The sequence below is a fragment of the Xenopus laevis genome, chromosome 4L (assembly GCF_017654675.1).
Source record: "Xenopus laevis strain J_2021 chromosome 4L, Xenopus_laevis_v10.1, whole genome shotgun sequence".
NCBI classification, from domain to species: Eukaryota; Metazoa; Chordata; class Amphibia; order Anura; family Pipidae; genus Xenopus; species Xenopus laevis.
The window spans coordinates 83,897,689-83,919,269 of NC_054377.1; the positions used below are offsets into that span (position 1 = coordinate 83,897,689).

The 21,581-nt window shown below is 39.0% G+C and overlaps 1 protein-coding gene across 1 annotated transcript in view; it reads left to right on the forward strand.

Annotated features, from left to right (window-relative positions):
- The first annotated feature begins 786 nt into the window (after positions 1-786).
- Positions 787-21,581, forward strand: part of ptprf.L (protein tyrosine phosphatase receptor type F L homeolog) — a 634,602-nt gene continuing 613,807 nt past the window's right edge. Inside the window, exon 1 of the mRNA XM_041589192.1 lies at positions 787-960. The gene's annotated coding sequence lies outside the window, so the exon portion shown is untranslated. The remainder of the gene's footprint in view (positions 961-21,581) is intronic.

Here is a 21,581-nt window from a genome sequence, read left to right on the forward strand (position 1 = left end):
GCTCGCAACTGGCGAAATGCATTAAGGGGCAGATTTATCAAGGGTCGAATTTCGAAGTAAAAAATACCTCGAAATTCGACCATCGGATTAAAATATTTCGACTTCGAATATCAAAGTCGAAGGATTTTTCAACGAATTTTGCAATCGAACGATCAAAGTAAAATCGTTCGATCTAATGATTAAATCGTTCGAATCGAACGATTTTAGCGTACGATCGAACAATTTTACATCGATGTGTAAAGACTTAGAAAATGATTGTAGAAGGTCCCCATAGGCTAAAATAACACTTCGGCAGGTTTATTTGGCGAAGTTGACGTTTTTTTAAAGGGACAGTACTTCGATTATCAAATAGTCGAATATTCAAACGATTTTTACTTCGAATCAATGTCGAAGTAAATTCGAAGTCGTAGTATCCTATTCGATGGTCGAAGTATTCAAAAAATTACTTTGAAAGTCGAACTTTTTTAACTTCGAAAATTCACTCGAACCTTAATAAATCTGCCCCTAAGTGACAGGAATAGGCAATAGAAAAGTGGCAATGGTGGAGTGAGGGTGTCTGAACGTGTAGTTAAAACGCACAGGTGGAACCCTCATGGAAATGCTCGAGGCTGAACCGATTCGCTCCCGAGAGTTCCCAGCTATTGTTGCGCGCTCTCACCTCAGCTAGCGATACGGAAAGGTTCCTCTCGTGATAAACTGATGCTTCCGCCAGTGAGTGCCGGCCAATATAGGGCGCGCTCTCGCCCCACCGGGACATTCCAGCGATCGCGCATTGATTGGAGAGGAGGAGGCGCGCACTGGTGTATGTGAAACGAGCGCGCTTAGAGGATACGGTTTGATACCAGGACTGAGCTAGAAAGCGGCTGAACCTAAGAAGAGAAGCTGAATTATTTAGGGGTATTGGAACCCGAAAACCAAGAGCAGCATACTCGGGACTACACGCCGCAATGTCCTGAAACGGTAAGTGCACAGAAAACTATCTGCCCCGTGTGTGTGTGTGTGTGTGCGTGCGCGGGCGGCAGGTGCAAATAGTGCACATATGGGATTGGCTCCTTATAATAATCGCTCAGGATTCACCGCCTGGGATTCTGCCCGGTAGCACGCGGTTGGGGTTTATTTTTTAATTTTTTTTTTGCTGCTGTCTATTTTCCCTTAAAGATTAACTGCACCATGTTCTGGCGCATGTAGTGCTGGCTCCTAAAGATCAGCTGGCACTCAGGCATTCTCCATCCCTTCATCAGGGCTTTCCTCTCTATCTCTCTATCATCCATCCACATGCACCTGCTGCTATAAATATATATATATATATATATATATATATATATATATATATATATATATATATATATATATATATATATATGAGCCCCCGCCTATAGCTGAATAAGCCACTGGCCCTTGCTCCCCCTCCCCTCCCTTCATCTATTGGTGCTGACAGGATACTTACTCTTTTATCAACTCACATATTAACCGTCATGATGATTAGCATATGCTTATACCTTGCCATTGCTCTTTCTGGACAATATTAAAGTTTCAACATGTCACAGCTGATACCATGTATAGTAATAACCCCTCAGGAAGAAGAGCCAGTGATTTTCTGGTGTTCATAGCAATCCAGTGACTCAAAGTGTGTATATATATATACACACTCTACACACTCATTCAACCTGTGTGCACAGGAGTATGCCAGCCATGAACATCGTTACCCATCCACTAGCAATATATCTGCTTGGATTAATCACCTCAATGCTTACAGACTGTGCATTTTGACACATCCCCTTGTGATATTGTTACAAGAATAAGAGGATATGGGTCTGTTTCAATATAATGTTATTAAAGAGCTACATACTGGTTACATTGCATGACTACAAGTATGTATTGCCTTGGAGAGGAATGTCCATTTTTTGAGTTATAACCCTCTGATATAATACCTCCCTTAGGTCAAGTCGGAGTTCCCCAAGTTCTATTTAAAATATATAATATCCAAAACTGTATTTTAAAATTGCAAGAGCATGGACAGGCTTATAAACTGTCTTATCTTTTAAGTATTGCAGCTGTCCAATAGATAATGATTGCCACCTCAAGTACCTGGCCATTGTGATGTGCTAGACAGAATTCATTTTTATGTACATGATTATGACACAGTGTTACATAGTAATGCCAGATTATTAACCCTAATGATATTTCAACTTGGAATCTTTATATGGGGTGTTTTTGAAAACAAAGCTTTATGCCTGGGCATTTACCTGAACTTTGCCTGGAGAAGCTGGAACAGTTTTAAGCCTGGTAAGATATATATTTATAATTTACAGATTATCGCCAGCTCTTGATATAGTGTAGGAGGGAGAAGGACCCTTGCAATGGATTAGGAGTAGGAGTGCTCTATTCTTTTTTTAATATAATTTTTCAACTTCTTAAAGGAGCACACATAGTTGAATCGAATATTTAATCTTTACACAAAAAAAGACAAGCAAAGTTTAATATAAAACCCTACATTTCTTGCTGTAAAGTTTGTTTTTCATTCCCTTTTTCTTTATTCCAGCATTGCCTAACTGTTTGGTAAGACATGAGTTAAAATGTCTGTTTAGAATGCAATGTTTGATGCAGGATAAGGCTAAGTATCCTGTCAGTGTTGGAATTTTATTCATCGGCTTGTATGCCGATGAATAAAATTATTAACAACTGGATCATTCTCTGACTCCTTAGTGGAGATGCAGCAGAATTGATGACGGTTTAAGCCACGCATGCTGCAATTGGCAGTAGAGTAATGATGAAGTCTTTATTGCATGGCTTCTGTTTAGAGCTCAAACCTGTATTGTGCAAGGATGGACAGCACTGAAAATGGACATTGTTCCAGGATACTGAATGATTTTTTCGTTTCTCTCAAGTCAGAACAGCAGCAATGCATTTTGTGTTTGTAGTCCCGTACATAGAAATTGTACAATATCTGTCCTGAGATTGTGTATGCATACTAAGTAGAGAGCCTGGGAGTCTATCTCTCACTTCTCTCATCTTCTTACATGCTCTTTCCCATCTGCTTTACTCTATTGTATCCTTCTCTTTTCTGATTCAATCATTCTCGTTGCCTTTAGTTGTATCTTGACTGTTATCTGTGTTTTTTTTTATTCCATTTGTGCAATACATCATTTTCAGCCTACATACACTTTTACTCTGTATCTCAGCATAGGATCATCCTTCCATTTATAAAGTGCTTATCTTAGATCATGACTTTTTCAAATGGTGACGTTAACGTGATATGCATCAAAAACAGCAGACCTAGCTGTATGTTACAGTCATCAGATGCATATTATCTTTGTCTCCCACCGAATCTACAAAAACAGCTCCAAAATATCTAAAGGTAATTATATTTAGGCTCAATAAAAAAAAAACTATGGTTAAACTAAAAGGTGTTCATTGAGTAAATGCAGTCTTGCATAAGATGAGAAAGCATCACATAGCAAAAAATGTTTATTCTGTGTTCCCTCACAGACTAGAAGGACTTTCACAATATCGTGTAAGAAACTAACCTTACCCACTAGTGACCACAACCATATCCCTAGCACAAGCTAGCTCACTAAGAATACCATCCTAGCTACCACCAGCAGATCAGATTATCCACACCAGAAACCGGGAACCTATTGGATACATCTTCTATTAGTGCTCGGGCTACGTACCCAACACTCAGCACTCATTTATGGAACTAAAAAATAAGACTTGGCACTCTCAAGCATCGAGCCCCAAAGCTCACTGGCAGCAGCTCACAGCAGTTTAGACAACAGTCAGCCTAACAATAACTGATGCCACACAAATATGAAGTTGTCCTACAGTGCAAGGACACCTGCAAACAAAGTCCACTACAGCACAAGTCACTTGGGGACCCAAGCTGGCTACAGTTCTTGCAAAGCTGGAACGCAACCTGCTACCACACACCAGAACTACTAACCTCAAGAGGCTACTGAACCAAGCACTGTGCATGCAAAGTGCTGATGCTAAATCAGCTAATCAGTCTGGAAAACCATCAGTGCCAGCCAGCAACCATGCATCTAACCACTGGCGCACATTGCCACCCAATACATATACTACTTTTGTTGCACAACTAGCCACCCTGCATGCAATTAACCAGCTCACAAGCCTGACACCACACATGCAAACCACTAGTGGACAAGTCCGGCACCAGGCATGCAAACCACTGGTGGACAGATCAGATGCAGGGCATGCAAAACCACCAGAGCAAAAGACAACTAGCACTCAAGTAATAGCACATAAACTAGCACTGTGCTTGAAATATCTGGTCACAATCTACACATGCAACCACTGATGCATTAGAAAGTAACTGCACCTGCAAACCAGTCCCTGCTAGAATGTAGTGGCATACAGGAACCAAAGACAAGCACACAAGACTGGAACAAAGGTCAGATATAAAATCAGCCAACCCTCAACTAACCAACAGCTTCTGAATCCCAATCAGCACAGATCAAACTACTTCCTACATATCTCAAGGTGATCACCAGCTGGAGTAAACCCAGCAGCAAAGCATGCCAAATGCTGCTTCAAGAAAGCAACCCTGCATGCGAGGAGAGGTATTGAAGCTAGAAGCCCCATAAAATGCCCCCAAGGAAGATACAGCAAGCCCAGCAACCACACCTATCAAAGCAAAGTCCAACAACCACACACACACCAAGGGCCACAGCAAAGGGCAGCACTCACACGCACCAAGGGCCACAACAAAGGCCAGCAGTCACAAAAACTGCAGAGGGGAGCCCTCCCCACCTTACTTCCCAGAAATTGAGCAGCTTTGTTTTTCAATATAGAGCAGACAGTGACCGTGCTGTATCCGCTACTTTGGCAGAAATTATTTGACTTTGCTGTCTTGATAATTAATGACGATCCCTGAGCTTAACCTCCCAACAGAAGCCCAGACCACACTGAGCATGTGCGTGGTCTTGGTCTTACAAAGATGTTTAACAAAGTAACAAGATGATGACCCCCTGTGGCCAACTTTGAAAACATAAATCATTTGTTTAATTAGGCTTCTGGTGCAGTAAGTTTATGTTTAGTATACAAAATACAGCATTTCTAGCATTATTCTATTTTAGACTTTACTTCCCCTTTTAGAAGATGGAAACCAGGCAGCCAACAAAACTAGGTATTTGTACTACAACTGGACTCAAACCAAAGCCCAAGATGGGAATAAAATCACTAAAGAGAAACATATATCCCATAGAAATGCACAAAACGAAAAACTGCATAACAACCTGCAGAATCCTAATAAGAAAGGAGGGGATACCATACTTACAGACATACATACAGACCCCTAGCCTGTCCTGGAAGCACATGGTGTGATAATAAGCACCTATACCAGCTGTGTCAACATAGAGAACAACAAAAACTTATGTTATCACAATTGCAATGACAAAGTGCCTCCAAGGAACACATGCACCTTAACAGATAGCATTGGCTTGACAATACTGTGTACTGACATGGAGGGATGAAGAAGAAATGATGTTCAACTTGCCATATGTGTAGAGGTCTTTTATGCTATGTAGAGAATGTATTTGCTTGTTTTTATTCATTATGTATTTGAGTAACTTCATACTGGTAACACATGCAAAGAGGCAAGCACTCCGAAGGGAAACATCAGCTGAAGATAAAAGGAACTTTATTTTACATCAAAAAAAGCCTGACCAGTTTTGTTTCAAACAATACGTTTTCATAGGCTACGTAGCCTATGGTAGCCTATGAATACGAACCGTTTGATATGAAACATGTTTGTTTTTTATGTAAAATAAAGTTCTTCTTATCTTTGGCTGCGGTGTCCTTATTTGCATGTGATAAAGGTTTTCTCCCACCCCAAGCTTTGGGTCCAGGGTGACGTACCCGGGCCACCAACTACCAGCAGTGTGTGACCTTTTGCTTGTGCATGGTGTACTATGAATTGATTTACAGTTGACATGGCTTGGCTGATAGCCCACGGTCTATACACCTGGGCTCACAGTGTTTTAGTGTCATTAACTTTATTTAGGCTTTATCTTTCAGAGTCTTCGTATTGATATTTGTAACTTCATATTGTTACCACACTTTTATAGAAGTACGTTATTATGTATGGGAAAAAAGTTACCCCTATTAGTAAATATAAGGATATTAGAAGTCACTGAAGCATTTAATGACCATATAAAAGAACAAGGTCGCAGGCCAACTGCTTTTATGCAAGTCATAGAACTACTAGAAGAAAAATTATTCGAGAGAGTTGCTTTCACTAAGCTGTGGCCCAGAACCCCCCATATGCTATCTCAATTGGTAATTTGGGGTCACAGGTAAAATTATTATTATACTGAATCTAATATTCTAATGTGTAGACAATCTCTATATACATTACAATATTTGTCTCTAATGGAGCATGTAATCAACACTCACCCTGTTGGTCTAGGGGGTCGGCGGGGACGCCCGCTACACCTCCAGCTGGGACACCCGCCTCGTGGGCCTTCCTTGCAGGCTGGGTAGTTCTAGGGTCCGCGTGGCGTGCACTTCTGGTTTTTATAGGCGCATTGACACTGGCACGATGACGTCGGCGCGAAATTCAAATAGTATTTAAAGGGACTTTGGTGCTGTGATCTTTGCCCGTTGTTGGTTCATCATCATGAGTGGTGCTATTTCTGTTTATCTGATAATCTGATCCCTGTGTTTGACCCCTGCTTGATTGACTATTCAGACTTCTGTGATCCTGACCCCTGCCTGGTAACTGACTATATTCTACACTCCAAAATCCGACCCGTGCCTGTTTGACCACTCTTGAATGATCTCCCGGTTTTGACCCTTGCCTGCCTGACTCCACTTGAATTCTGCCTGCACCAACCCGGCCTGTTTGACTAAGCTTTCGTCTTTTCCTTGAACTGTGATCTTCTGCAAAAAAACCTTTACTTAATGATCGTGCCCCTCTGCTCGTCCAGAACCCTCACTTGTCTCCTCTCTTAATAAGACCTGGTGGCATCAAATTAGCCAAGGGCTCCTCCGGAGGTGAAAGGCGGCTGTTAAAGACGGAAACAAGAGCCGAGACCAGGGAGCCTAGCATTGGTTCTGGATTCTGGGTGCCGATTTGTGACAGAGCAATATTCTTCTAATCTGTGGAGTGCTACTGATGGAAGAGATCATTATGTGGAGCCCAAGCAAATGTAGTAGTGATGTGTGGGCCCAGATTTTTAGGACCTGCACCTGACCCTTACCCACTCTCACCCGACGCGTACTAGGCCTAACCCTGCTCGGCTCCTCCATTTAAAGTTGGAGCCGAAAGCCGGCAGTGTTAGATTGTGGGCAGAAAGAGCACAAGGAACCGCTCAACCCAAACCCCCCAGCAAACCCCAAGATTTGATTCAGCATCCGGCACGAACCTGCCTGACCCATGGGTCCCGCGGGTTTCGGGCCGGCCTGCGCATCACTAAAATGTAGGGTTCTTTGCTGTAAAGACATGTCATCACTGCAAGTAATTATGTACAAAGTATTGAGTGGCAGTAAATATATGCCCTATAAAATTACACTTCATTTGTATAAACCATTTAACTGCCAGAAATGTAAATTCAATATTTTTGGATTAAATACTATGCATTGATATAGTAACTAACTTTTATTGCCACTTGCTTTAACAAGAAAACAACTCTCAATGTGTTGCTCTCCCTATTGAACACAGCAGGGATCTCCTGAAAGAAGATTGGAGGTAGAGGAACTACCAAGGAGCCAGCCCTGCTCCTGTGTAGCAAACAGTAATAGTTATGCTCATCACTAATTTCCTGGGTGCAATGGGATGTGGACACATAATTCAGACAAATTTAATGCTCTGCAGTTATCTTCATCCAATATTCTAAAGCAAATTAAGACAATATTTGCAAAAAAAAAAACAACCCTCAACTTTGTTGTCTTTTGAAAACTTTTACTTGGAAAAGTTGAATAAAGTATTGCATGCAATATATCTATGGTGCACATGGGGCATCCCTTTACACCTAGAAAAGATTTTCACTGGCACACAGGATTTTTAGCTGCAGGGCAAGCCCTTGCAATTTTAAATTGCAAGGGCTTGCCCTACAGCTAAAAATCCTGTGTGCCAGTGAAAATCTTTTCTATGGAATTTTGAGGTGGCCGAAGCCTCTATCGTTGTGCACCAGGTGAATAATACATGAAGGGTGGTGTTGGTGTGCGGTTAACCGAAATTCCTTGACTACATCCCTTTACACCTGCCACTACTTCGAATACTGTTGAAAAAAAAGAGCCCTGAAACAAGTACCTGTAGACTACTCGTGCCACTAGCCTAATACACAACAGCCTTATTTCTCAGCTGTTTCTGAGAAAAATAGGCTTTTCCCCCACAACAATCCAAGCTATCCAAAATTCACTGCAGAGTTGGAGGTCCAAAGGTTAATTCTACCCTCTGTTGTTATGGTACTGCGTTGGACTCTGGAAAGATGGAGCAATGGCCTGAGACCAGCACAATGACGTGACCATCCCTGCAGCCCCCTGTGCCAGTACTTTCTCTGACTGTCACCTGAATCTCCATAATTTACATTGTATATAAATTATATGTGTGGTATGTTTGTGTAGACATTTATTTGGTTTAACAGACTGTTGGTTCTGTATCTAGATGTGGAGCATTTTGGAACATTTTAGTGGAGTGGAATGTATTGCTTTTAAACAGATTTAGTGTCATATATGTTTACACTCTGTCTTATTTTGCAATCAGTTTGTGTCATCTGCTTACTCACATTATTCTTGATTCTTTAAACTAATTTAAATTAGATTTTTAATTTCATTACATTTCACAAAATGTGCAGCTTTGGTCCATGTATTTTACCTGTTGGTCACAATATTCTATAATTTTTTGGAATCTGCACAAATTTGATAAATGAAAGGTACATTTTAGAAACCTTTTATATACTGTATTTCAATAACAATGCTTTCTGACATGCATAGACCCATACACATATGAACCAAAACGTAGAAAGGTACACAAAAACTATAAGGGAATAGCTGGCAAATTCATTTTATTTTTTCTGCAAAAAAAAAAAAAATGTAAGGCAAATCATGGCACTACAGAACATTTTTAATATATTAAATTACATGTAATAAAAGCAATTGCATATGAATTAGTGTGAATTATAGGAATATCAACATACATCAAGCATGTGTACAAAGACTAATGAAAACATCTGGTGCAGAATTTCAGGGGGATATACATCAATGTATTTCAGCTTTTATCCATGGCTTGGATTGTTTCTCATGTAAGACAGCTGCTGGTTACTATATGGTCGAAAAATTATCCATTTTTTTTTATATATTCTGAGGCAGAGGCAAGTATAGAGAAAATGTAAACTGCAAACAGTAAGATCCATAGGCCTGATAAAATGGTGTAAATCTCACCCCTCTTTTTTGTTTGTTTCTCTCCCCACACCTGTGCTATAAAGGAACAATGAATGTTTTTGTTGGATATTGGTATATTGCATTCTTTAAATGTATAATTAGTGGGCATTTCAATGTACAGTTACTCTTGAAAGTTTTAAATGTTCATATCTGTGATACCAGTTTGAATAAAATGCATCATGTAAAAATTCTGTTTATATCAATAAGGGAGACATAGCTTCAAATATTTCAACATAGCATCACACAATGTATTTTTCATATAATTTTTCATATAATGCTACAATTTATGCCTTGCTGAAGTATTGAGTATTAAAAAAGACCACAGTAAACATAAATAAATATATATATATTTTTGCACTAGTATCTTTAGGATGTCTCCGTAATATCCAACCGGGGCTTAATTTGTAAATCTAGGAAAATGTGCACCAGAGAAATACAGGTATCCAATTTCTTTCATTATTCCACATACATTACACTCATTAGCCCTTACTGGTTGACATGTCTTATTTTATTGGTGCAAATTTGCCTGTAATTAAAATGTGCCCACTATATTATACAGTAATCTTGTATTCGCTGACCACAAGCAGCTTTCTTTTCAGGAGACTTGGAAGCAGAGAGTGAAGTAGAAATTAGCAACCTTAAGAAATTGCTCTCTCTTAAGAGACTACAGGCTCAATTTCAAATATCTTTCATTCTGCTGATAAATAATGTAGAATCAGCTGAGAGTGATGGTTTTTACCTTGGATATAAGATTCCCTAAGTTTCATAAGCAGTACAAAATAGGTTGTATGAGAAATTATTTTTGAGTGAGTATGAATGAGCAAATTGGGCTCGATCTTTATCAAATGGTGCATATCATGCAGGGTGGGGGAAGATGCACAAATACAAATATGCAGATTTAACATTATCATGCATTGGCAGTTTATATGTACCGTAGTTCATCATTAGGGCTAAAATACCCTACCATGTTATTTATAATGTGAAATGCTTTAATTTTAAAAACACAATATTCAGTATTGCTATCACCATTATCGTATATAAACCTGCTTATTTTCCAAGAAATATTACCAGCTTTTTGCTCTGTACTCTTAACTAATGATATGTCATTATATGCACTGGATTTGACTGCTGAATTAGTAATGTGATTTTTTTTTTTCTGCATTAATATTGCTTGTGAAGCATATTTACAATGTATGCAGTCAACCACAAACACACAACAAACTTCATTCCTGCTTTTGTTAGTGCAAGCAAAAAAGGGGATAGCAAGGCTATGTACTATGTGGCTATTAATATAGATTTCATTTAAATTTATGTTGCTGTATCAGGGCAGAACTCCATGGGGCAATGTTATCTGATTCGTTGCACTGAGAGGAAACGCAGGCAACAAGTTGAGGCGCTGATTATAATGTTAGGGTAGAACTACATGAGCGCTTTTACCTACTATAGCATCCATTCCGACATACTGAGATGAATCGCAGGTGTCACGTGGGATGCGCCGAATCTAAGGTAAGTAATAGGAATGTTGGACGTTGTTGATGTGTGCAACCGAAACGACTGTAGGATGCGAACGCTGCATGTTGCGTCTTCTTTCATCAGTAGCGTTGTGTCAGATGCACGCTTCGATAACGTCTGACATTCCTATTTCTTACCTTAGATTCGGCGCATCCGACGTGACATCTGTGATTCATCTCAGCGCTTAGCTGCAATGTTTCTATCACTTGCATTATATTCGGCGCCTGCGGTTCCTAATAAGTTTATTATTGATGCTGCCTTTGATATAATACATCAGGGTTGGACTGGATACACCAAGAGAACTCCCAGTGGGGAGTGACTAACATTTTGGCACCCCCTGTGAATCGTGTTTTATTTGTCCTTTAAAAGGTATATGTTTGAGGCAGTTCTTTTACTACTTTATGCTAGCAGAGGGATAAACATCAAAGATGACAGGGATAAAACTTTGGTAATCAAGCAAATAGCTTCCAAACCTTTAAGTTCATTATATACGTATGGGACCTGTTATCCAGATTGCTCTGGACCTGGGGTCTTTCTGTAATTTGGATCTTCTAGAAAACCATTTAATCATTAAATAAACCCAATATGCTGGTTTTACCTCAATTAAGGATTTATTGTGTCTTTGTATCAAGTATAAGCTACAGTTTTATTGTTACAAAGAAAAAGAAAAGTTTTTTAAAATTAAATTATTTTATTTTAATGGAGTCTAATGGAGAAGGTCTTTCCTTAATTTGGAATTTCTGGATAACTGATTTCCAGATAACAGGTCCCATACCTGTATATCAATATTTATAAAAAGAAAAAATATTACCAAAGTGCAAAAAGGGCCCAGATGCATCAACCTGCACCAACAACAAATGGGGACAATGAATTGTAAAACAGTGGCAGGTACATGTGGTGAAATAGAATAGACAGCTGCTGTAATTGACATAATTTATAAATCATAATTATACATATTTTCCTAAATCAGGACTGTCCAACTGGTGGTGTGGGTCCCCCCACATGAAAATCTGCCTGCTGTGTCTGATTACCATGTGTAAGGTTTAAAAGGTATCACTACAGAGAGTAACTGGCCCCCTGCATTGTTTAAACCGCAAATTCAGACTGTAATCCTCTGTATTGTTCACAAATGTAATCCCCCTGTATTGTTCACACTTGTAACACCTCTATTGTTCACACCCTAAAACCCTGTACTGTTCACACCTGAGACCCAGACTGAAACTGCCCACATTGTTCACCTGTTCATACTTTATACAAACTGCTGAAGGGGCACCAGCTCTGTGTGTGTCACTGTATGTAGCACATCTTAGAGTGGTCCTGATAGGTTTCCCTGTTCTGCCTGCCCCATGCTCCCTGTGTGCCCCATACTATTCCTGTCCTATGATCCCTGTGTGTGTGCCATACTCTGCCTGTCCCATGCTCCCTGTGTGTGCCATACTCTGCCTGCCCTATGCTCTCTGGGTGTGCTATACTCTGCCTGCCCTATGCTCCCTGGGTGTGCCATACTTTGCCTGCCCCATGCTCCCTGGATGTGCCATACTCTTCCTGGCCTATGCTCCCTGTGTGTGCCAAAGCACCCTTCTTGTATGTATGCTTGTAATGCATTTTGGTGGTTTGTGAATCAGACCATAATTTCAACTTTTAGCATGAGATATAGTTTCAGCATTTAAAGGCATCTGCTTCTCTTTCCAAAGAACAACTCTTCCAATAAAGGGTTTTCTTCTCAAGGGAATACAAAACTGCAAGCATATTATTTGCAGTATAACCATGAGCTTTTTTTCCCTCTCTCTGCTACATAACCTTTAGGCAGTGTCGGACTGGGCCGGCGGGAAACCGGGAAAAAAACCCGGTGGGCCCCGGCCCTCTTGGGCCCCCGCCGGCCCAGTCCTGGTCCTAGATTGGCCCCCAAACGGCAGTAAAAGTTTTTCGGCGCTGTTGCGCATGCGAGCGTTGGGGCTGACGTTCGCGCATGCGCACTAGTTTTTGCGCATGCGCGCGGGGCCCCCGAGGCTCACAACCCGGTGGGCCCCGACTGCACCAGTCCGACCCTGCCTTTAGGAGCCCACAAAGGATTATTGTATTACCTGAGCTGCTTGAGGGGCAGCTGTAAAAATGAACTGGAGTCAAGGGAGGACCTTAACTTTTTTTTTTCACTGATACAAATTTAGCGGGTTTCCGGATAATGGATATGGATCCCATGTATTTGTTTTAATCACTGCGGCTTTAATCACTGCGGCTTTATCAAATGTCCTAAGTGGCATTGCTCTTAGGGTGTTGGCAAACAGTACATTTCTTGCCATAGTGTGCAAGCAGAGTGAGGCCAGGTACAAGAGTAACAAACAATAACAGACATTAAATAAGTACCTGACGGGATTCTGCACCTATCCCTAAACCTCCCCCCACACCAAGGGGCAAATTCACTATGCGCCGAAGCGCCAATTACGCTAGCATCAATTCGCTAGCGTTGCCCATTTTCGTTACTTCGCAAATTCACTAAAGGACGCTGGCGTAACTTCGCTAGTGTAACTTCGCACCCTTACGCCTGCCGAATTTGCGCAACGGACGTAACTACGCAAATTCACTAACGCGCGCACTGTTCTGAACGCTACCTTTTACACTAGACTTCCTTCGCCACCTCAGACCAGGCGAAGCACAATAGAGGAGATAGGGATTTCTTCGAAAAAAGTTAAAATTTTTTCTAAGTCCCAAAAAACGCTGGCATTTTTTCTATATTATGGGTGATAGGCTGAAAAAGATGGAAACATTTTTTGGGGCTCCCCTCCTTCCCCCCTACATTTCCTAACTCATGGCAACTTAACTATACAGTGGGCACATGTGTAGGGCAAAATAAAAATTTTATTTGATGTTTTGAAGGTTTCCCAGGCATTTGTAGTGCTGTTACATATTCCTCCATTGAAATTTGAATTTGGCGCTGTATGCAAATTAACCATCGCTAGCGTAGCTTCGCTTTGCTTAGTGAATCAACGCTAGCGCAACTTCGCAACCTTACGCTACCCCTGTGCGCAACTTCGGATTTTAGTGAATTTACGAATCGCTGGCGAAACTACACCTGGCGAAGTGCGGCGAAGTTACGACTGGCGCAACTACGAATCTTAGAGAATTTGCCCCCACAAGTCTCCTACCCCAAATAATACATACACACCACTGGTTTGGAAAGAGATGGCCGCAGTTGTGTATTTAAACACAATAATAAAGGTACCCTCTGCAACTGCGACTAACACACATATTACAGGGACCCACCAGCCAATCAGCGCTCCTGTAACAGAAGAAGAGGGAGGGGATAGCTGCACTCCTAAGGCCCCATCAAGACCCTGTTGCCCCTATTCAGGCCATGGGGTCCCCTGACCAGGGTGTAACAGGTGCCTAAAGACAGCTTGTATAATATCAGCCACATAATTATCATCTGGCACAACATTTCATTTGAGCTAGTTTGAATGGAAGAGTCTATATGCATTTGAACACAAGCACGATTGTTACAGTCCACATATAAGCATTCACAAGGTATGTAACTGTAAGTGTGGAAAGCCAGTATCGGGCATTTTACTCTAATTTAGCACTTTGTTTCATTTGTGCTATGCTTATTTTAACAACACAATTTGGAATTCACAGTCACAGCAAACAGGATTAATTTTGAGGGCACTATACTTAAGACAAGCTTTGCATCATGCTGAAATCTTGTTTATGTGTCAAAATGGAGGACCTAATGCCTATGCACAGGCTACACTGTTTGAAAAAGAAGTTCAGGGACTAAGGAGTGCAGAATGGAATTAAAAATAATAGCCTGCACTGCCTCTAAGGCATAGAGGTAGGGCAGATAATATATGACTGACAGCTAAGATGAATGACTTTATAACAGGTATGGCTGTGTAAATTAAAGAAGAATTTGGGTTTCATATTTAATATGAAAATGACTTTTATTACACAGTGTTTTATGTCTGGGTGGCAGGTCCCCCTTTGATGGAGTTACATTGAAGGAAAAAAGTATTCTGACCACAAAGTATAATTGTCCCATGATTATGCCCCAAAAACAGAGCTGTATCCAGATTTGTAATCTCTAAATCTGGTCAATATGGTCAAAACTGTATAATAAAAATCCAAAACCATATACTCAGCTATGCAATATAGCAATGTAGACTAGCCATTTAAAACCTAATAAAACCATCAATAAGGATAATGTGCTCAAAGTAATTAGTAATACAGTATCACCACTACACATACATCCACTCAGTCCAATTCACTAAAAATGACACAGCAGTAATGATAAATTGATCCAAGTGTTTATAGAGAGGAGGTGTCCCACTGTCAACATACCTTCTTTTAATGTCTCCCCCACACATATACAGGTGTTTTCCTCTATGGTGCTAGCATCCACTTTCCTCCATAGATCTCCACTTTTAGAGTAATAATATTTGGTTATCTGACATGCACGGTTGTCATGTCATTATAGTGTAGGGTGGCATTTGCAAGAAGAGATCTTTAGAGGTGAGGGGACGATATGGTGAAAACTTTTGACAATTGCCAGGATGTGTTATTCCAAAAATATATGTTGTTCTCGGGTCGGCTTATTCCTAGAGGTTATTGCGACACATAAATTAAATGCTATGTGCTTATTTTGCCTAAAGATCTCAGCCATGTAAATTCATAAGCATTATTTATAATTTGAAGTCTCTGATGCCTAATATGCTATATTGGACATCAAACTTTTTATATGACCCCTTGTATTTGTATTTTATCTTTTTACGGTCTGAGGTGAACTTCAGAAATTATTTATTAGAAACTATAAATTTAGTGTAGATAAAGATACACTGGAACACTGCTAATAAAGGCATTTTTTGCTGCTGTCTTACTACAGTTTTTACCTTTTGACTAAGGAGCCATATGTAAGGAAGCAAGAGGATGATCACCTCTATGACTTTCTACAGCATTTAGTTTTCAATTTATGTACATTTTAATTTTTTTTTTTTTTTTTTTTTACAGATTACAAAAATTAATGTTGAATTAGTAATAGTGGAAGTGAAATCCATGGATTGCATGCACTGTTTTTATTTACATACATAACCCTATGCATACTGGGCACTGAATATTTCAGAAGACCTCAGACATTCATATTTAGAATGTTATCTCTGTTCCTAATCACATGTCTGACAAACAAACTTTTGCAAATCTTTAAAATGGAAGACTTATTTACCATCTATTCATCACATGCATACTTTCCAAAAATATGCGATTAACTGTGATAGACTTAGGAGTAGATCTAATTTAAGGGGTTTATTTATCAAAGGTTGAATTTTAGAGTCGAATGAACTATTGTAGAGCTTATCTGTTATCTGCTAAGCAACCTGTGCGTTTTCACTTTCTTTAGCTTGAAAGGCTGCCCCATGGCTACACAATATCCTATTTACATATACTATAGTTGTTGTTCTAAAGCAAACAAGTAACTCCACCAATGCTTAACAACATTAGACTTGAAAACAATTTTATTTTAAGTGTTACTGTACCTTTAAGGTATTTAGTCCTATACCTAGTCCATACAGATTTAGATGGCTTGTGAAAAAGTAATTTATAGTTTTCCCAGGTAAAAGTCCTTCTTTTCTGACAGCAGAAAGTATTAAAAATTCTGGCTGGCAGTTAACTAAAAGGAATTTGTAAAATCCTCCCAGCAGTAAAAGGGTTATTATTACCATGTATTTTAAGAGAGCCAACATATTGCGCTGCACTGATTTAAAGCAAGATCAGACCTAATGAGCAAGTATAGAAACATGGTGAAGGTTTAGTCCCTGTAAAATTACAACTACTTAAAGGATACCGAAAGGCTTTATGCACTTGGGGGTGCCAAATGTTAAGCACCACCAAGTGATTGTATTGACCTACCTGAAACCCCTGATAACCCCTGGCTAGTGCAGTTCTCTGCTGTTAGGAGTACCGGCCAGGGGTTATACCAGTGAGCACCACAGAGCGATCCTTTTTCGTCTTCCTCTTTCCTTCGCGTGGCTGCACATGCACAGTAGAACGAAAAGCCGAACGTTAACTAAAAAGTCAGCTTTTTCGTTCAACTGCGCATGCGTTTGCCCCGGGAAACCTATAACTTTTCATTCGTTATTAAACTGTATTATCTTATTTTCAAAGACTTCAGAGGTAAATTTGTTTTTTCCCAGTTATATGCAATAATTGCCAGTTATTTGCAATATATGTAATATAACGATAATCAGCCTGGCTGCCATGAGAATATATTGACAAAGTTTATATGTTGCACTGGAAAAATATTTTGGCTTTTTTCCCCAATAGCATAACCAATGGGTTTTTACCAAAATTAACATGCAATACTCTGGAAATAAGTCCTATAATCTAGATACAATTTTACAATCGCACCACATATGGGCCATAGTTTCCCTTTCTTTACAGCCCCTAAAACAACCGTTACACACGTACTTCTTCGATTTGCCATTAAGCTATAGTAGGACAATTGTTGAGTTGAAAGCGTTGTATTCAAATCTTTTTCCTATTTATGAATATATGGATGTTTTTTATTATCTGCAGATGGTTGAATATGCATTTTACAGGTAAGACTAAGAATCCCTGAAGCCAATAGGAACTTTTTACACGCTGATTCAAAACTTGAAAATGTAAAAGTATTGTGCTCACAAAGGGCAGCTTGTCTATTAACATAGTGCAACAACTAAATATAATATAAATATAAATGATTCTAAATAACTCCTGTAAAGGGGGTTGATAAGTTTTTATTATTTGTGATAACCGGTTTCCTATGCCACGTTAAATATTTCAAAATGGTAATTCCCTTATTTATCCACCAACAAAAAGCTTGCTTAAAAAACCCATGGGGAAAATCACAACTATTCATTAAGGGACTTAAAAGTGAAGAGAAAATTTAAGATAGTGCTTTTTTGCAAGTGCCTGCCAAATATTAATTTTAATATTTAATATATGAATCGTTAGGTGACGATTCCTTAACGTGTCTGAATGGTATTTTAGACATCCATAATAGTTGAAGTAAATCATTTTCAATCAGGACCCAAAGAGGAGCCCGGGATCCAGCATGTATAGGGGTCCATTGATCTATCCTGGCAGCATGGTAATACTTTATGATGTTCAGAACCAAAAGGCCCCCAAGTTATTAATAATTGACTGAAATTTCTGCAAATGGGACTTTTATAGGCAGAGATTGAAACAAGTATATCATTTTGGCATCAACACCATATTAACACATGTATCCTACCAATCCAGGTATAATGTTTATCTCATTGTTGCAATAATTTTGTAGAAGGGATTTAAATATGAGGAAAATAAAAGTGAAGATATACAAGTTGTAAGTTTCATTCACAAGTATTGTAAACATTCAGATTGTATTTTAAACTCAAAATTAAGCTCTATTAATTTAACTGTACTATTACAAGGCAGCATTTCTGGGTTAATTGTAAACCCAAATACCTTTGCAAATGTCCTCATTATATTTATAAGATTTGGTAAAGATATAAAGGGATTATTCAGATGTACTAGAAGATTGTGCTCAAATAATCAAGGCTTATACGCTTTTCCTTTTAATAATAAGGCCCTTAATATCTACATTATCCTTAATAGCTCTTGCTATAGTGGACACCCATGCCTAGTTGAATCTTAATGGCATCTAGAAGGGTGGTAACCAGTAAATTAAGTTGAGCCCTTGGGAGATTTTAGTAAACCTTGAGGGGCAGATTTATCAAAGTGTGACGTTAGAACTCACCACAGAAAAACTCATTCACTTTCTATTTATTCATATGGGTAGTAGTAGCATATTTATCAAAGGGTGAACTTCATTGATAAATACATTTCTAATAATACTTTAGGATTGAATAGAACATAGGTGAGTTTTTCAGTGGGGACTTCTGATCTTACATAAATCTGCCCCTAAGTGTATATTAATAAGAGTAGGACCAATATTTAACACCTCCAGAATTCTAAATAAGTATTGCCAACTGCAGAGCAAATTTTTTAAAGGGCAAATTTTGCCTTGGAAGGCTTCGTCAAATGTTCATTCACAGCGAATATGTGTATTTGTCAAAATGCAAAGTTTTGTCCCGCCAAGAGAACGCTGGCATACTTTCGCCAGCAAAAATTCATTGGTGAAAACATTGCTAAGAGAATTTTCTCTAGCGTTACTTTCTTCCTACCAAAACTTTAACATACGCTTACGTCAGTTTAAACCGGTACATACAGGTCTTTATTAGTGAGTGCTGGTGAAATTGGCAACTTATTACAAATGTCCAAGGAAGCAAAATAAAGACAAAAGAGATTCTCTGTTATTCTAGACATGAGACTACCCTAAACCAAATGTTCATGAACTTCAAATGGTTCAAAAAATTTCCCACATTAAAATATGAAAAAACGTCAAAGTTTTGTGTTTTTTATGACTTTGTTATGTTGAGGGTGTAGCTTCATCTTTATCTCTGACAAAAAGGGTAACAGATTGGAAAATTTGCACTTTGATAAATTTGCAGAGTAACGTTCGAAGAGAAAATTTGCCTGGCAAAACGGCATGAAACTTTCGTTAGCACTGAGCTTTTTTGTTAAAAAAAAAAAGGGGGTCAGCAAAATCCCTTACCCCTTAAACCAAAAATTGGTTTAAAAATGCTATGATCTAAATCACACTTATTCCAGGACAAAATATATTACTATACCATTTAATACAAACCAGTCTTAGTCCTTGGTTATGGTTGTCTCTGTTCCTAAGAGAGGGAATGTGGAGCAGGGTGCTTCATCTGTTTAACATTTGAAATTTGTGATCAATCTGGATCTGGTCTTGGTGAAGCAGATGCTAAACAATCCTGAGCAAAGTCAGTTCTTGACCATTCTAAAAGTGCCAGTCCCTCCGCAGATGTAGATATGGAGTAATGCCGAACTTTCCAAGAAAACTGTAGAAAGAATGGAAACCATATCTATACTTCACATTTCGCTTTACCAGTAACATTGTGACTGGTTTAATCTCCGTTTCTGAAGAGTTGCCGGGGTTATATACACAGACAGTTGCATTGTACACAGAACGCTTTGCTTGTAAGACCAAGGGGCAAATCTACTAAAGGGCGAAGTGACTAACGCTGATGAAAATTCGCTAGCGAAGGAGATAGACTGTAGTGCTACTTCGCACTCTAACGCCAGGCGAATTTTCGCTCTGACGAATAGACTTCTCTAAGATGCTGATTGCGCCAGACTTGCTTTCACCATGTCAGACCAGGAGAAGTGCAATAGAGTACATAGGAGTTCCTCGAAAAAAATTCGCAAAAAACGCTGGCGACTTTTAAGTTTTTCAGGGTGATAGGCTGCAAAAGATTGTAAATTATTTTTAGGGTACCCGGCTTCCCCTCTACATTTCCTTACATATGGCACCTAAACTATACACTATACACTGGGCACATGTGTAGGGCATTATAACAACTTTATTTTATTCTATTAAGGTTCCCTGGGCTTGTGTAGTGTAATGTATTTGCTGCAACATATACATCCATCGAAATTTAACTTCCCTCTGTATGCAAATTTACCAACGCTAGTGCAACTTCGCTTTGCTTGCCGAATTAATGGTAGCAAAACTTTGCCGTCCGGCACCCTGGACGCAACTTCGCATTTTAGTGAATTAGCGTTGTCCTGGCGACCCTAGAATTATCACCAGCTTGAAGGTGGCAGTAGCTTTACCTTTTGATGCAGGAATGACATCAATTTGTACACTAGTGGCCACTATAATATTTATATTATGGTGTGCTAATGCTTCATCATAATGTAAACAGAAGTATTATAGAAGCTATACCCTACATATCATTATCACAGTTTAATAATATGCAGAGAAGGGATTGCCTTTTTTAATACAGACACCAGTGTTGGCTGTTGCACAAATTGTAATTTTTACAACTGTTTTAATTAGTGTCACACAGAAACGAATCAGAATTACATTAAATAATTATATGGTCGTAGTTTTTAAAAGCAGTGTATATAACCTCTTCAGCAAATTATATATTTATGTGAAGCTTTGTCCTTTATCATCCAACCTTCTGAAATGGTTTTGTAGTAGTGGAAAGGTTAAGTTCCTTTCTACTTGTCTGTGAAATATTTTACTACTTGAAAATTCATGCATTTTCCCTTTTTATCCTAATTACATATTCTACTGTCAAATCATCCAGCGGTTTTCAGTTTTACAGAAATATTTATATGGCATTATTTATTTGTTGTGCTTTTTTAAATACAGCTGTCATTTTAGTCAGTCATTATAATTATGATAATAAGTATAAAACATGTATATTATGGGCAAAGCAGAATGACTTTGCCCACATCACATTTTTTAAAGCAATAGATACTCATAACCTTTCTTTTCTACAGTTTCAGCTTTGCTAAAGAAGTGGTTGTTTATGTCTCCTTAAAAGGCATAGGGTCGAATTTTAGTTCACCCACTACAGCTATTGCCTCGCAGAAGCTTTTGCTTTTATTGCCTCTCATTCAGTTGCAGAGTAAAGGTGACCATACATAGCTGACTCATACTGTGACTGATCAGCCTGCAGGCTGTTGTATGAGGGGCTTTATATGTGTATGACCTATTGATTAACAACTGTTAATCTGAACAACAGTACATGAAGAGAAGCCAACCCATAGAAGTTTAATGTCAGAAC